Consider the following 15,604-nt stretch of genomic DNA (forward strand, 5'->3'; position numbering starts at 1 on the left):
TTTGTTAGAGTTTTTGAATTCCTTCCAAAATATCAAACTTTTATACCAAAACCAGTTTTTTATTACAAAGTTGTTATTTTTGCAATAAAAAAATTATATTTTATCCAAAAGCTCAGTCCATTTCGTTTATATCAAGCACTGTTTCTGACTTTAAATCTTTAATAACCCACATTTCGAAGTTTCATTATAAAAATTTAATATAGTATAAATATAAATGCGTAAATTAAAAAAAAAAACAATTGGTGTTTGGTCGGAGCAGGGATTGAACCCACGACCCTTTGCATGTACGGCAGACATGCTAACCACTGCTCCACGTTGCCAACACATGTATGTTTCTGTTAAATAATGTTATGTTTGCATGGGCTCGTGGGCGCTGCAAACTATGCTATATAAATGTAACTTATAACGATAATTGTCTTCTGGTGACTATAACAGCTACGTAGCCCAGTGGATAGTGTGTTGGCTTACAAACTGTATGGTCCTCGGTTCGATTCTCCGTCCAGGCGAAAGGTAAAATTTAAAAAAATTATAAAATTGAATAATTTCTTCAACATTATTTGTATTACAGAAAAAGGTGCCAAGAACTAAAAAAATTCGTGGAAGTGAAAATTATGTTAGGGAATGAGCACAATCTTCTTTGTGGAAAATTCTTCCAAGCATATAATATTTTTGGCTCAAAATGATTCCAAAAATAGTATATGTTCACATAAAACAAACATATTAATGTTTCGGCAGTATCCAATAATATATGTGCTTCCTGCAAAATATGTTTGGAACATATGTTAGAGAGGCGATTTTTTTTGAGGGTGTATCAAATTATCTGGGTTGCGGTAACTGTTACTGATGGCAAAGTATCTTAAAACTTCCTAACACCATCAAACAAAATTTTCTATAGAAAGAAAATTTTGACATTTTCTATAGAAATAAAATTTTGACAACATTATCTATAGAAAAAAATTATGACAACATTTTCTATAGAAATAAAATTTTGACAAAATTTTCTGTAGAAGTAAAATGTTGACAAAATTTTGTGTACGAACAAAATTTCTACAAAATTTTCTACAACAATAAAATTTTGACAACATTTTCTATAGAAATAAAATTCTGACAAAATTTTCTATAGAAATAAAATTGTGGTAGATTTTTTGGCTCGAGTGGCAACCATGATTATGAACCGATATAGATCAAATGTACTAAATTTCAACCGGATCGGATGAATTTTGCTCCTCCAAGAGGCTTCGGAGGTCAAAACTGGTTTATATGGGGGCTATACAATTATGGACCGATATGGACCAATTTTTGCATGGTTGTTAGAGACCATGTTCTAACACCACGTACCAAATTTCAACCGGATCGGATGAATATATATATTTTATGGGGTCTTAGAACACTTTTTCGATGTGTTACAAACGGAATGACAAAGTTAATATACCCCCATCCTATGGTGGATGATATAAAAAGACAAACTGTTTGGGCATGCTTTTTTTCAGTGTAGGTGCAAGTAGTTGTTATTAATGTATGTCATACGGTATTAATGCTTTATTAATCCCACGTCCAGAGAAGGAATATGATCACCCCAATCATGTTTCAAGAGCCAAAATGTTGCTTTTTCACGGAAAACATGAAACACGTTTGTCGGCATCATGTTATTTTCTCGCAAATTATGTATATGATTTCAGAAAGCATGTTATGTGTGACGAGAAAAGAATATTTTTGCGACAGAAATGCTACATGATCTCCGTGAAAAAGTAACATGGTGCTCTTGAAATATGTTTGAGGTGATCATATTCCTTCTCTGGATGTAGGATTTTTAAGTCGCGAGTGTGCGTGAGTAAAAGGTCTTTTCGGATCCTATCACTGTGAATGCTGTTTACACCTCTATATTGTAAACGAAGCTCGAATATGCTTTAATTATTTGGAGTCTTTACCAGAGAACTGCAACCGGTGGCTTTTTTCGTATTGCAATCTTACCCACAAAATGTCGGTGGCAGTGAGTAAGACACCAATTACCACGCGATCTTTTACAATAAAAGCACCACTAATATATAACAATGTTCGTATGCAATCTTAAACCAATCGCTCGGTAAACAAAAAACGAGTGTGGCACTTAAGTGTAATTGCACTCAACAACAACAATTACTAGCGGTTGGCATTACCTCAAGAGAATTGAGAGAGTACCAAATAAGAGAATATCACTGCTGAGATATGGGTAACCAATTTGTGTGATTGCTTTACTACGGTGTTTTCGAGAGACCAACACTCATACTAACAAACACCGACAGTCGTCGGTTGCTTTGGATATTGGTGGTTGATTTTTTTTACCAATTGGTGGTTTAAGATTGCAAATGTTGGTGTTTACTAAATACACTGGTCGGTTGCGGTAGATCACAGCCGTTCTCTGGTATTTACTGTAAAATTCACATTGAAGGAGTGCAGAAACGATTTGTAAAATTTGCTCTTTCACGCATAAATTTTGAAAGCCCTCTACCAGAATATATTTCTAAGTGTAGACTTATATCACTAAAGTCTGTAGAAGAAAGTTTGCTTCACAATTATTTTTTACACTCTCAAAAAAGCACTTCTGTAACATATACTCCCAAACACATTCTGCTTCAAGCATAACATATATTTTCAAGACTTCTTATTGTTATTGTCATATTATGTTTCACCTTGGACAGTTATACATTTAAGGCGACTATTTCCACGTTTTTACTTGCAATAAACATGGATTACATATAAAAAAAATATATGTTTATAATTTATTTCAATGTTATACTCCAAATATTTATTTAACAAAATATAAAAGTCAACAAGCAATCACGAACATTTACATTTTAAATATTCTTTAACGATGGACTTTTAGCCTCACTGTGTTGTGTTGATGTCTTTCGTTATCTTCTCATACGCCGTCTTTATATTTTCTTTATATTCTCTCTTTCTAAACACATATATGTTTATAGACAATTTCTAAATTATTATATGTTTGCATCCACATATATTATATTTAAACAAGTATATACGGCCGTAAGTTCGGCCAGGCCGAAGCTTATGTACCCTCCACCATGGATTGCGTAGAAACTTCTACTGAAGACTGTCATCCACAATCGAATTACTTGGGTTGCGATAACACTTGCCGATGGCAAGGTATCTTAAAACTTCCTAACACCGTAATATATACCACATAGTCCATACGTGGTATATATTAAACTAAAAAAGGCCGATTAAATACATATATAATTAAGTTTAAAGTTTCTATAGAAATAAAATTTGGAAAAAATTTTCTATAGAAATAAAATTTGGAAAAAATTTTCTATAGAAATAAAATTTTGACAAAATTTTCTATAGAAATAAAATTTTGACAAAATTTTCTATAGAAATAAAATTTGAAAAAAATTTTCTATAGATATAAAATTTTGACAAAATTTTCTATAGAAATAAAATTTTGACAAAATTTTCTATCGAAATAACATTTTGACAATGTTTTCTATAAAAATAAAATTTTGGTAGATTATTTTTAGCTCGAGTGGCAACCATTATTATGAACCGATATTGGCCAATTTTTGTGTGATTGGGGATCGGCTATATATAACTATAGACCGATACGGACCAATTTTGGCATGATTATTAGCGGCCTTATACTAACACCACGTTGCAAATTTCAACCGGATCGGAAGAATTTTGCTCCTCCAAGAGGCTCCAGAGATCAAACACACAAAAAATTTTTTTCTGATTCAATCACGAAATTAATTGATCCAATTAATTTTTAATTGAAATGTCTTCAATCACAGAATGATAGTATCAATTAAAAAATTAATTGAGTATCAATTTATTATTATTATTATTATTTTTGTGATTGATTTTTGTTTCAATTAAACAAATTGTTGAATCAATTAAATTTTTAATTGAATATTTTTTAAAACTCAATTAAAATTTTAATTGGAAAAATATTCGTGAAATTTTTTTGTGTGAATCTGGGGAACGGTTTATATGGGGGCTATATATAATTATGGACCGATGCTCCTCTAAGAGGCTCCGGAGGTCAAATCTGGGGATCGGCTTATATAGGGGCTATATATAATTATGGACCAATATGGACCAATTTTGGCATGGTTGTTAGAGACAATATACTAACACCACGTACCAAATTTCAATCGGATCGGATGACTTTTGCTCCTCTAAGAGGCTCCTGAGGTCAAATCTGGGGATCGGTTTATATGGGGTCTATATATAATTATGGGCCGATGTTGACCAATTTTTGCATGGTCATTAGAGAACATATACCTACACCATGTACCAAATTTCAGCCGGATCGGATAAAATTTGGTTCTCTTAGAGGCTCCGCAAGCCAAATCGAGGGATCGGTTTATATGGGGGCTATATATAATTATGGACCGATGTGGACCAATTTTTGCATAGTTTTTAGAGACCATATACTAACACCATGTACCAAATTTCAGCCGGATCGGATGAAATTTACTTCTTTTAGAGCAATCGCAAGCCAAATTTGGGGGTCCGTTTATATGAAATTTGCTTCTCTTAGAGCAATCGCAAGCCAAATTCGGGGGTCCGTTTATATGGGGGCTATACGTAAAAGTGGACCGATATGGACATATTTTTGCATGGTTATTAGAGACCATATACTAACACCATGTACCAAATTTCAGCCGGATCGGATGACATTTGCTTCTCTTAGAGCAATCGCAAACCAAATTTGGGGGTCCGTTTATATGGGGGCCGATATGGACCAATTGTTGCATGGTTATTAGAGACCATATACTAACACCATGTACCAAATTTCAGCCGGATCGGATGAAATTTGCTTCTCTTAGAGCAATCGCAAGCCAAATTTGGGGGTCCGGTTATATGGGGGCTATACGTAAAAGTGGACCGATATGGTCCATTTGCAATACCATCCGACCTACATCAATAACAACTACTTGTGCCAAGTTTCAAGTCGATAGCTTGTTTCGTTCGGAAGTTAGCGTGATTTCAACAGACGGACGGACATGCTCGTATCGACTCAGAATTTCACCACGACCCAAAATATATATACTTTATGGGGTCTTAGAGAAATATTTCGATGTGTTACAAACGGAATGACAAAGTTAATATACCCCCATCCTATGGTGGAGGGTATAAAAAGGCCAAAATACCAACATTTTCCAATTTATAGAAAATGTGCATCTACAAAGTGGTGCAGGGTGCATTGACTTAAATAAATATATAAATAAAAAAATTTTTTATATTAATGGCCTCTTCCTGTATATCGAACGAAAGCTTTCTTTCGTATTCCAAACGAAAAAAAAAATTGAGTTTTGTTCTCTTATTTCGAAAGGCAAGTCACTTCATATTTTGTTGTCGAGCAATAAACGAACAATTAGTGTCAAGAAAAAAGTAAAAACATTGTTGACATTTGAATGAATTCTCAGGCCAAAAATTTTAAAATACTCATTTTTGATAATCAATGTATTCTCATAAAAACGAAAAGAACTTTCAAAAATACAAAAACCCAAGTTCATTCGAATTCGAGTGACTGCCTTTCTTTCGAATGGGGTTTCGTTCGATATACAGGAACAGGGCATAAATAAATGTCCACAGGGAGATGTTTCTAAGAAATTTATTGTATAGGTTGGATGGTTGTGCACTGAAAAAAATATTTACGTGATATTAAAGATTACGTAACCTAAATTTCACGATGCGAAATTTACAAACTATTGAAGACAAAATTCTTTAAAATAATGAAATTTTAATTAAAATAAAGTTTATAATCTTTGCTTCAAAAAATTTTTTGTCATTAAATTTAGGACACAAATTTTGCAAATTTGCGTACCTCCGTTAAAGTCGTATGTCTTGGAACTAAGGCTAATTTTCCTTGAAGTAAGGAAACATATTTTTTACTTAAGGAAATTGTCCTTAAATTAACTGAAATATTGAAACATTAGATTAAAGATAAAAATGCTTCAAATATAGGCTAAGACTTATTTTGAAGATTTAACATCTTTGGTTTAAAGTTTTTTTGAAATTAAGAAAATATTTTTTACTGCGAAGTATCCGTTATAATTTGTATTTTTAAACTGGCATTTATTTGTACGTGAGTACTTTTATAAATAAATCGCAAAATGAGAATAAAAATTTGATAAATGAGATATGCATCCTAATTTTAATTTTATTAGTCCTAGATTAAAAGCCAGATAGGTCGCTAAAAAATGTCTTTATTTTAAAGAAGCTGTGTCTTTGGATCGGAATCAATACCAAAAACCTTAAGGGAAGGTGAAAATCTTTGGATCCAAATTTTTTGCGTGTGGGTTATAAAATTTGGCCGAACTTGGTCGAACTTCTGGCCTTATATATTTTTTATCTGTCAAAAAACAAATTGACAATCTAAAATGTTTGATAATACCAACATATATAACGAACATGTGTATCAACAAAACAAATCCAAAATGCGAAAATCGAGCATACATAACTCAAGTAATTTGAAAATAACGGTTATTATTGATCTGACGTTGTTATATGTCATAAAATCTTGTAGAAACTCATTTAATTAGAGTTCATTACAAGTACATAATTCAAAAATAAGCACCAAGAATATTTTTTTAGCATTATATTATTATCATCATTAAGCTTCGAGCTTTCAATGAACCGAAAAAGCAAAATATTCAATTTGCTCATGTTTCGATATTTGTATACACCTTCTTGAAGGAAACATTTTACGGTGAAGTTACGTTATGGAGAGAGGGAGAGAGAAAATAAATGGATACTACATATCGTTCTTTAATGATGAATTGCAATTTTATGGTCTATTACACTCAGGTGAAGCAATTTATAGATTAAATTCTCTTGAGTATAAGTGCATGTGTAAGAGCCTAAAAGTATGTATATTCATGTTGTAGTTATGTATGTAAGTCTCTGAGTGTGTGTGTGTGTGTGTAGCAATATAAATTGCTCTAAATTTGATGACTGGCAATAGCAACCACATCATTCGTATTTATGGTTTTTCCATTGTTACCAAAATTATTTTCATTACTCATGATTGATGGGCGCTTCAATGAGTTTTGGTTTTACTCTCAAATGTTTTATTTTAATGTGAATGCGAGTGTATATATTCGCATCATCTAAGTGCGTTCGAATATTCAAATTAATTTTTTTGTTTTTGTTTTTTTTGGTTTGGTGCTATTGTTGATGTGGTTGTATGGAAAGCCCATTGTAACGTTTCGAATATTATAGCAAAATTATTTGCATGATTTCCATTTGGGATTTATTGGAAAATATGCGAAGGATATTCCAGCCGACGTGTCCAAATCAAAATACTTACTTACAAAAACTTCATCGTTTAGCTTAGAGGCTATATAGTATGCATCATGTAACACATGGGGGCTAATAGCCTACTTCACAAAAAACAAGTATAAACGGCCGTAAGTTCGGCCAGGCCGAAGCTTATGTACCCTCCACCATGAATTGCGTATAAACTTCTACTGAAGCCGATGGCAAGGTATCTTAAAACTTCCTAACACCGTAATATATACCACATAGTCCATACGTGGTATATATTAACCCTCCGTCATACACATGTTTCGATAGTCACATTCGTAACACATGGGGTCTGGCCTGACCCGCTATGTATTTTAATGTATTTATATGGAAAATATGCTATTTTGTTATATTATTACATTATTATTGTCTTATTTTCCGTCCTGATTTTTTCACACATCGACAGGTAATAAAATTTTAGGAGGGTACCAGAAGTTTCAAGTCTCTAGCTATATTATAAATGTAGTTTAATTACAATTAGAATCGAAAAAGGTCTGGCCAGACTCATGTGTCTGTCCGAGGGTTAAACTAAAAAAGGCCGATTAAATAGGTATATAATTAAGTTTAAAGTTTCTATAGAAATAAAATTTTGACAAAATTTTCTATAGAAATAAAATTTGGAAAAAATTTTCTATAGAAATAAAATTTGGAAAAAATTTTCTATAGAAATAAAATTTTGACAAAATTTTCTATAGAAATAAAATTTTGACAAAATTTTCTATAGAAATAACATTTTGACAATGTTTTCTATAAAAATAAAATTTTGGTAGATTATTTTTGGCTCGAGTGGCAACCATGATTATGAACCGATATGGACCAATTTTTGTTTGCTATATATAACTATAGACCGATATGGACCAATTTTGACATGGTTATTAGCGGCCTTATACTAACACCACGTTGCAAATTTAAACCGGATCGGATGAATTTTGCTCCTCCAAGAGGCTCCGGAGATCAAATCTGGGGAACGGTTTATATGGGGACTATATATAATTATGGACCGATATGGACCAATTCTGCGCGTTTGTTAGAGACCACATTCTAGCACCATGTTCCAAATTTCAACCGGATCGGATGAATTTTGCTCCTCCAAGAGGCTCCGGAGGACAAATCTGGGGATCGATTTATATGGGGACTATATATAATTATGGACCGATGTGGACCAATTTTTTCATGGTTGTTAGAGACCATATACTAACACCACGTACCAAATTTCAACCGGATCGGATAAATTTTGCTCCTCTACGAGGCTCCGGAGGACAAATCTGGGGATCGGTTTATATGGGGGCTATATATAATTATGGACCGATGTGGACCAATTTTTGCATGGTTGTTAGAGACCATATACTAACACCATGTACCAAATTTCAGCCAGATCGCATGAAATTTACTTCTCTTAGAGCAATCGCAAGCCAATTTTGGGGGTCCCTTTATATGGGGGCTATACGTAAAAGTGGACCGATATCGACCAATTTTTGCACGGTTATTAGAGGCCATATTCTAACACCACGTACCAAATTTCAGCCGGATCGGATGAAATTTGCTTCTCTTAGAGCAATCGCAAGCCAAATTTGGGGGTCCGTTTATATGGGGGCTATACGTAAAAGTGGACCGATATGGCCCATTTGCAATACCATCCGACCTACATCAATAACTTGTGCCAAGTTTCAAGTCGATATCTTGTTTCGTTCGGAAGTTAGCGTGATTTCAACAGACGGACGGACGGACGGACATGCTCAGATCGACTCAAAATTTTACCATGACCCAGAATATATATACTTTATGGGGTCTTAGAGCAATATTTCGATGTGTTACAAACGGAATGACAAAGTTAATATACCCCCATCCTATGGTGGAGGGTATAAAAAGTAAGTAGAATTTATGCTATGTTGCAAGTAAAAAACGTCTTTAAAATAAAGTATTGAAAGACATCTCTTATTTTTGAACGTTTATTTGCTTTGTAGTGAAGACACAAAGAGTGAAGAATTTTTCATATCAAGTCAAATTAACCACGCTTCGCAAACAGGCTTTATGCCAGAATCAATCTCATTGTCATTTGAGTTAACCATCCAAAATAATAAATTAATGCTAAGTTTAAATAAATGATGTGTTTTGTATAAATGCTGTGTATCCTTTTGTGCTGAGACGATTCACCCAGAAACAGCCGACCAATTTAAGGAGCAATTTTTTGTGCAGATACAATAAAAATTCTGAACCTTTGTCGGAGGAAGGTAAAATAATTGGCTGACCGCAGCCATCTTAAACAAATCAATTCATGAATATCAAAAAAAAAAAAAAAAAAAAAAAAAAATATATATATATATATATATATATATATATATATATATATATATATATATATATATATATATATATATATATATATATATATATATATATATATATTTATTAAGGTTTCTTACATCAAATCGCTAAAAAAAAAGTGTGTGGACCTGCTTTGCACCGTGGTTCCAAATTGCTTTTTCGGAAAGAATTCTTCAATTTTCGATTAAAGATATCCACATAATTTTTCTCTTATCCCAGCAAAGAAATTGGAAGTTGTTCCACCAACATTTTTTAAAGCGCATTCCGGGATCCCCTATCGATTTTTTTTTCTTTTTCCGTCCTTTTGGACAAGTCTTAGAAAGTACGGAATTAGTGTTTTAAGTGAAAATTAAAGTTTTAGACAATTAAATTAAAGAATAGAAAATCAATAAAAAAGAAGTTCTTTTGAGAAGGTTTTGCAAATTACGATATTTTTTTGTTTATTTTTAATGGGAAAAATATATTTATAAACAAGTATATACGGCCGTAAGTTCGGCCAGGCCGAAGCTTATGTACCCTCCATCATGGATTGCGTAGAAACTTCATCTAAACACAGCCATCCACAATCGAATTACTTAAGTTGCGGTAACGCTTGCCGATGGCAAGGTATCTTAAAACCTCCTAACACCATCTTCTAAATTGTATGTAAGTCCATACGTGGTATATATTAAATCAAAAAAGATCGATCCAATACGTATATAATTAAGTTTGACAAAGTAGACATAAAATTTTGACAAAATTTTCTACAGAAATAAAATTTTAACAAAATTTTCTATAGAAATAAAATTTTCACAAAATTTTCTATAGAAATAAAAATTTTGACAAAATTTTCTATAGAAATAAAAATTTTGACAAAATTTTCTATAGAAAGAAAATTTTGACAAAAATTTCTACAGAAATAAAATTTTAACAAAATTTTCTATAGAAATAAACTTTTGACAAAATTTTCTATAGAAATAAAATCTTGGTAGATTATTTTTGGTTCGAGTGGCAACCATGATTATGAACCGAATAAAATTTGAACAAAATTTTCTATAGAAATAAAATTTTGACAAAATTTTCTATAGAAATAAAATTTTCCCAAATTTTCTATAGAAATAAAATTTTGACAAAATTTTCTATAGAAATAAAATTTTGGTAGATTATTTTTGGCTCTAGTGGCAACCATGATTATGAACCGATATGGACCAATTTTTGTGTGATTGGACCAATTTTGGTATGGTTGTTAGCGACCATATACTAACACCACGTGCCTAATTTGAACCGGATCGGATGAATTTTGCTCCTCCAAGAGGCTCTGGAGAATGTTTTATATGGGGGCCATGTATAATTATGGACCGATATGGACCAATTCTGGCACGGTTGTTAAAGATCATATACTAACACCATGTTCCAAATTACAACCGGATTGGATGAAATTTGCTTCTCTTGGAGACTTCGCAAGCCAAATCTGGGGATCGGTTTATATGGGGGCTATATATAATTATGGACCGATGTGGACCAATTTTTGCATGATTGTTAGAGACCATATACCAACACCATATACCAAATTTCAGCCAGATCGGATTAAATATGCTTCTCTTAGAGGCTCCGCAAGCCAAATCTGGGGATCGGTTTATATGTGGGCTATATATAATTATGGACCGTTGTGGACCAATTTTTGCATGGTTGTTAGAGACCATATACCAACACCATATACCAAATTTCAGCCGGATCGGATGAAATATGCTTCTGTTAGAGACTCCACAAGCCAAATCTGAGGGTCCCTTTATATGGGGGCTATACGTAAAAGTGGACCGATATGGCCCATTTTCAATACCATCCGACCTACATCGATAACAACTACTTGTGCCAAGTTTCAAGTCGATAGCTTGTTTCGTTCGGAAGTAGCGTGATTTCAACAGACGGACGGACGGACGGACATGCTTAGATCGACTCAGAATTTCACAACGACCCAGAATATATACACTTTATGGGGTCTTAGAGCAATATTTCGATGTGTTACAAACGGAATGACAAAGTTAATATACCCCCATCCTATGATGGAGGGTATAAAAATATATGGCGAAAAAGGCAAAATAAAAACGATGTTATATATAAAAAAATTATTTTTTAGAAAAACATAATAATAATTAATCAGTTTACGTCCAATCTTCTGTGATCGTAGTCATAAGGAAAAACATCTGTGATATTTTAATTTAGTTTTGTAATTATTTTAAATATTTGTTTAATGTCGTGGTGTTACTGTGCCGTTGATTTGTACAATTTAAATATTTCAATAAAAAATTCATCCCAGAAGAAGTTGGAAATCACCATCAAAATGTCGGATGTAAATATGAAATAAAGTCTTTTTATTTGCATATTGAGAGACCTTGAAAACCCATTTTAGAACAGATCTAAAAATAACCAGAAATAAAGAATAAGAAGGTCGTACAAAAAATTTAATTAATAAAATTTTGGCAGATTATTTTTCGCTCGAGTGGCAATCGTGATTTTTCTGTAATTGGGGATCGGTTTATCTGGGGGCTATATATAACTATAGATCGATACGGGCCACTTTTGGCATGGTTATTATCGGTCATATACTAGTGTAATGTATCAAATTTCAACCGGATCGGATGAATTTTGCTCCTCCAGGAGGCTCCGGAAGTCAAATCTGGCGATCGGTATATATGGGGGCTTTATATAATTAAAGACCCATATGAACCAATTTTTGTATGGTTGTTAGAGACCATATACTAACACCATGTACCAAATTTCAGCCGGATCGGATGAAATTTGCTTCTCTTAGAGGCTCCGGAGGTCAAATCTGGGGATCGGTTTATATGGGGGCTATACATAATTATGGACCGATGTGGACCAATTTTTGCATGGTTGTTAGACACCATATAGCAACGCCAAAAGAAGCAAAAATCGGATGAGTTTTGCTTCTTTTGAGCTTCCGCAATACAAATCTGGTGGTCCGTTTATATGGGGGCTATACGTAAGAGGGAACCGATATGACCCATTTGCAATACCAACCGACCTACATCAATAACAACTACTTGTGCCAAGTTTCAAGTCGATAGCTTTTTTCGTGCGGAACTTAGGGTGATTTCAACAGACGGGCGGACAGGCTTAGATCGACTCAGAATTTCACCACGTTCTGGGTCGTATACATATATACTTTATGGGGTCTTAGACCAATATTTCGATTTTTTTCCAAACGGAATGACAAACTTAATATACCTGCATCCTATGGTAGAGGGTATAAAAAACATCTCAGGAAGTAGTTACAATGTCATACCGTGCTGTCCTGTTAGCTTAATATCACAAGCATTTCCATAGACGTTTGGATGCATCGTGTTCCATGGCGTTTGTAAACGCTAAGGCGTTCTGTTATGGTGCCAACAGACCTAGGTTCAATCCCCGAAGAAGTTTTTCAATTTGTAACAAGTATATACGGCCGTAAGTTCGGCCAGGCCTAAGCTTATGTACCCTCCACCATGGATGGCGTAGAAACTTCTACTGAAGACTGTCATTCAGAATTGAATTACTTGGGTTGCGGTAACACTTGCCGATGGCAAGGTATCTTAAAACTTTCTAACACCGTAATATATACCACAAAGTCCATACGTGGTATACAGTAATCCCTCGATTTACGTCGTGATTGGTTCCGGAATTTGACGACGTTAGTCGAAACGACGTAAACCTAATTAACAATTACTCTTACTTACTCCTAAGTCCACTTATGTATGTATATGCGTGTACATAATAAAAAACTTGAAAAATAAAGGTAATTCAGTAATTTCGGTAAGAATTTCAGAAAAAAAATGTTTCGATGTCATCATCGTTGATACAAGTGAGGTTCAAGTGTAGTTCACATTGGGTTGAGTGAATTACCCGAATTTATTCTGATAATTGGTTGATAGTTTTGCTGCAAGTAGAGGATGCTGATGAGGAATGTGGTAATTCCGAAACAGCTGTACATCCAACCATCTTGCAGTCTATAGGACTTTGTCCAAATAAATTTGACAAGCATACTTTTCCTCTGTTGGTTAAGCTACACTTGTAGTTTAGTCAATGCATGGCTTTAAGCTGAGATCAAAAACAATAATAACGAAATAAAATTTTGACAAAATTTTCTATAGAAATAACATTTTGACAATGTTTTCTATAAAAATAAAATTTTGGTAGATTATTTATGGCTCGAGTGGCAACCATGATCACCAATTTTTGTGTGATTGGGGATCGCCTATATATAACTATAGACCGATATGGAACAATTTTGGCATGGTTATTAGCGGCCTTATACTAACACCACGTTGCAAATTTCAACCGGATCGGATGAATTTTGCTCCTCTAAGAGGCTCCGGAGATCAAATCTGGGGAACGGTTTATATGGGGGCTATATATAATTATGGACCGATATGGACCAATTCTTGCGTGTTTGTTGGAGACCACATTCTAACACCACGTTCCAAATTTCAACCGGATCAGATGAATTTTGCTCCTCCAAGAGCTCCGGAGGACAAATCTGGGGATCGATTTATATGGGGGCTATATATAATTATGGACCGATATGGACCAATTCTTGCATGGTTTTTAGAGACCATATACTAACACCACGGACCAAATTTCAACCGGATCGAATGAATTTTGCTCCTCTAAGAGGCTCCGGAGGCAAATCTGGGGATCGGTTTATATGGGGGCTATATATAATTATAAACCGATATGGACCAATTTTTGCATGGTCATTAGAGAACATATACCAACACCATGTACCAAATTTCAGCCGGATCGGATGAAATTTGCTTCTCTTAGAGGCTCCGGAGGTCAAATCTGGTGATCGGTTGGACCGATGTGGACCAATTTTTGCATGGTTGTTAGAGACCATATACTAACACCATGTACCAAATTTTAGCCGGATCGAATGAAATTTGCTTCTCTTAGAGGCTCCGCAAGCCAAATCGGGGGATCGGTTTATAGGGGGGCTATATGTAATTATGAACTGATATGGACCAATTTTTGCATGGTTGTTAGAGACCATATACTAACACCATGTACCAAATTTCAGCCGAATCGGATGAAATTTGCTTCTCTTAGAGCAATCGCAAGCCAAATTTGGGGGTCCGTTTATATGGGGGCTATACGTAAAAGTGGACCGATATGGCCCATTTTCAATACTATCCGACCTACATCAATAACAACTACTTGTGCCAAGTTTCAAGTCGATAGCTTGTTTTGTTCGGAAGTTAGCGTGATTTCAACAGACGGACGGACGGACATGCTCAGATCGACTCAGAATTTCACCACGACCCAGAATATATATACTTTATGGGGTCTTAGAGCAATATTTCGATGTGTTACAAACGGAATGACAAAGTTAATATACCCCCATCTTATGGCGGAGGGTATAAAAATTACATAATAAGAAAATAAAAGTGTAAAAAAATACCGATAAAAATAAAAAGTGAAATTGGAAAAAAATTTTTGTTTTTTAAATTTCTTCATTCAAATGAACTTCCAAGGCACAACTACTAAAGCAATGCAAAGGATCCAAAAATGGAGTACTTGCGTCTTATAACAAGGCCATGTAAAATTCATAGGAGATGATCCAATTTTGCACTACTTCCGGATCACAAATTGGATCCCCACTTTTGTAAACTCTTTTTTTGTTTGCTGGGTATGTGAAAGCTGATGTGTTGTCCTCTAAGTTGACAAGTGTGTGCGACCCTAGTGGGTCCACAGGCTGGCCCATAGACGTTGAAATTTGGTCACCTCGGGAGTATAACACTTTGCTATAGCTTCCAATCTGCAATTATGAGCCGATTTTCAACAGACGTACGGACGGATATGCTTAGATCGACTCAGAATTCCACCACGACCCAGATATATATATATGCTTTATGGGGTCGTAGAGCAATATTTCGATGTGTTACAAACGGAATGACAAAGTTATTATACCCCCTATCCTATAGTGGAGGGT

Source organism: Haematobia irritans, chromosome 1, assembly GCF_050003625.1.
Source record: "Haematobia irritans isolate KBUSLIRL chromosome 1, ASM5000362v1, whole genome shotgun sequence".
Lineage (NCBI taxonomy): Eukaryota > Metazoa > Arthropoda > Insecta > Diptera > Muscidae > Haematobia > Haematobia irritans.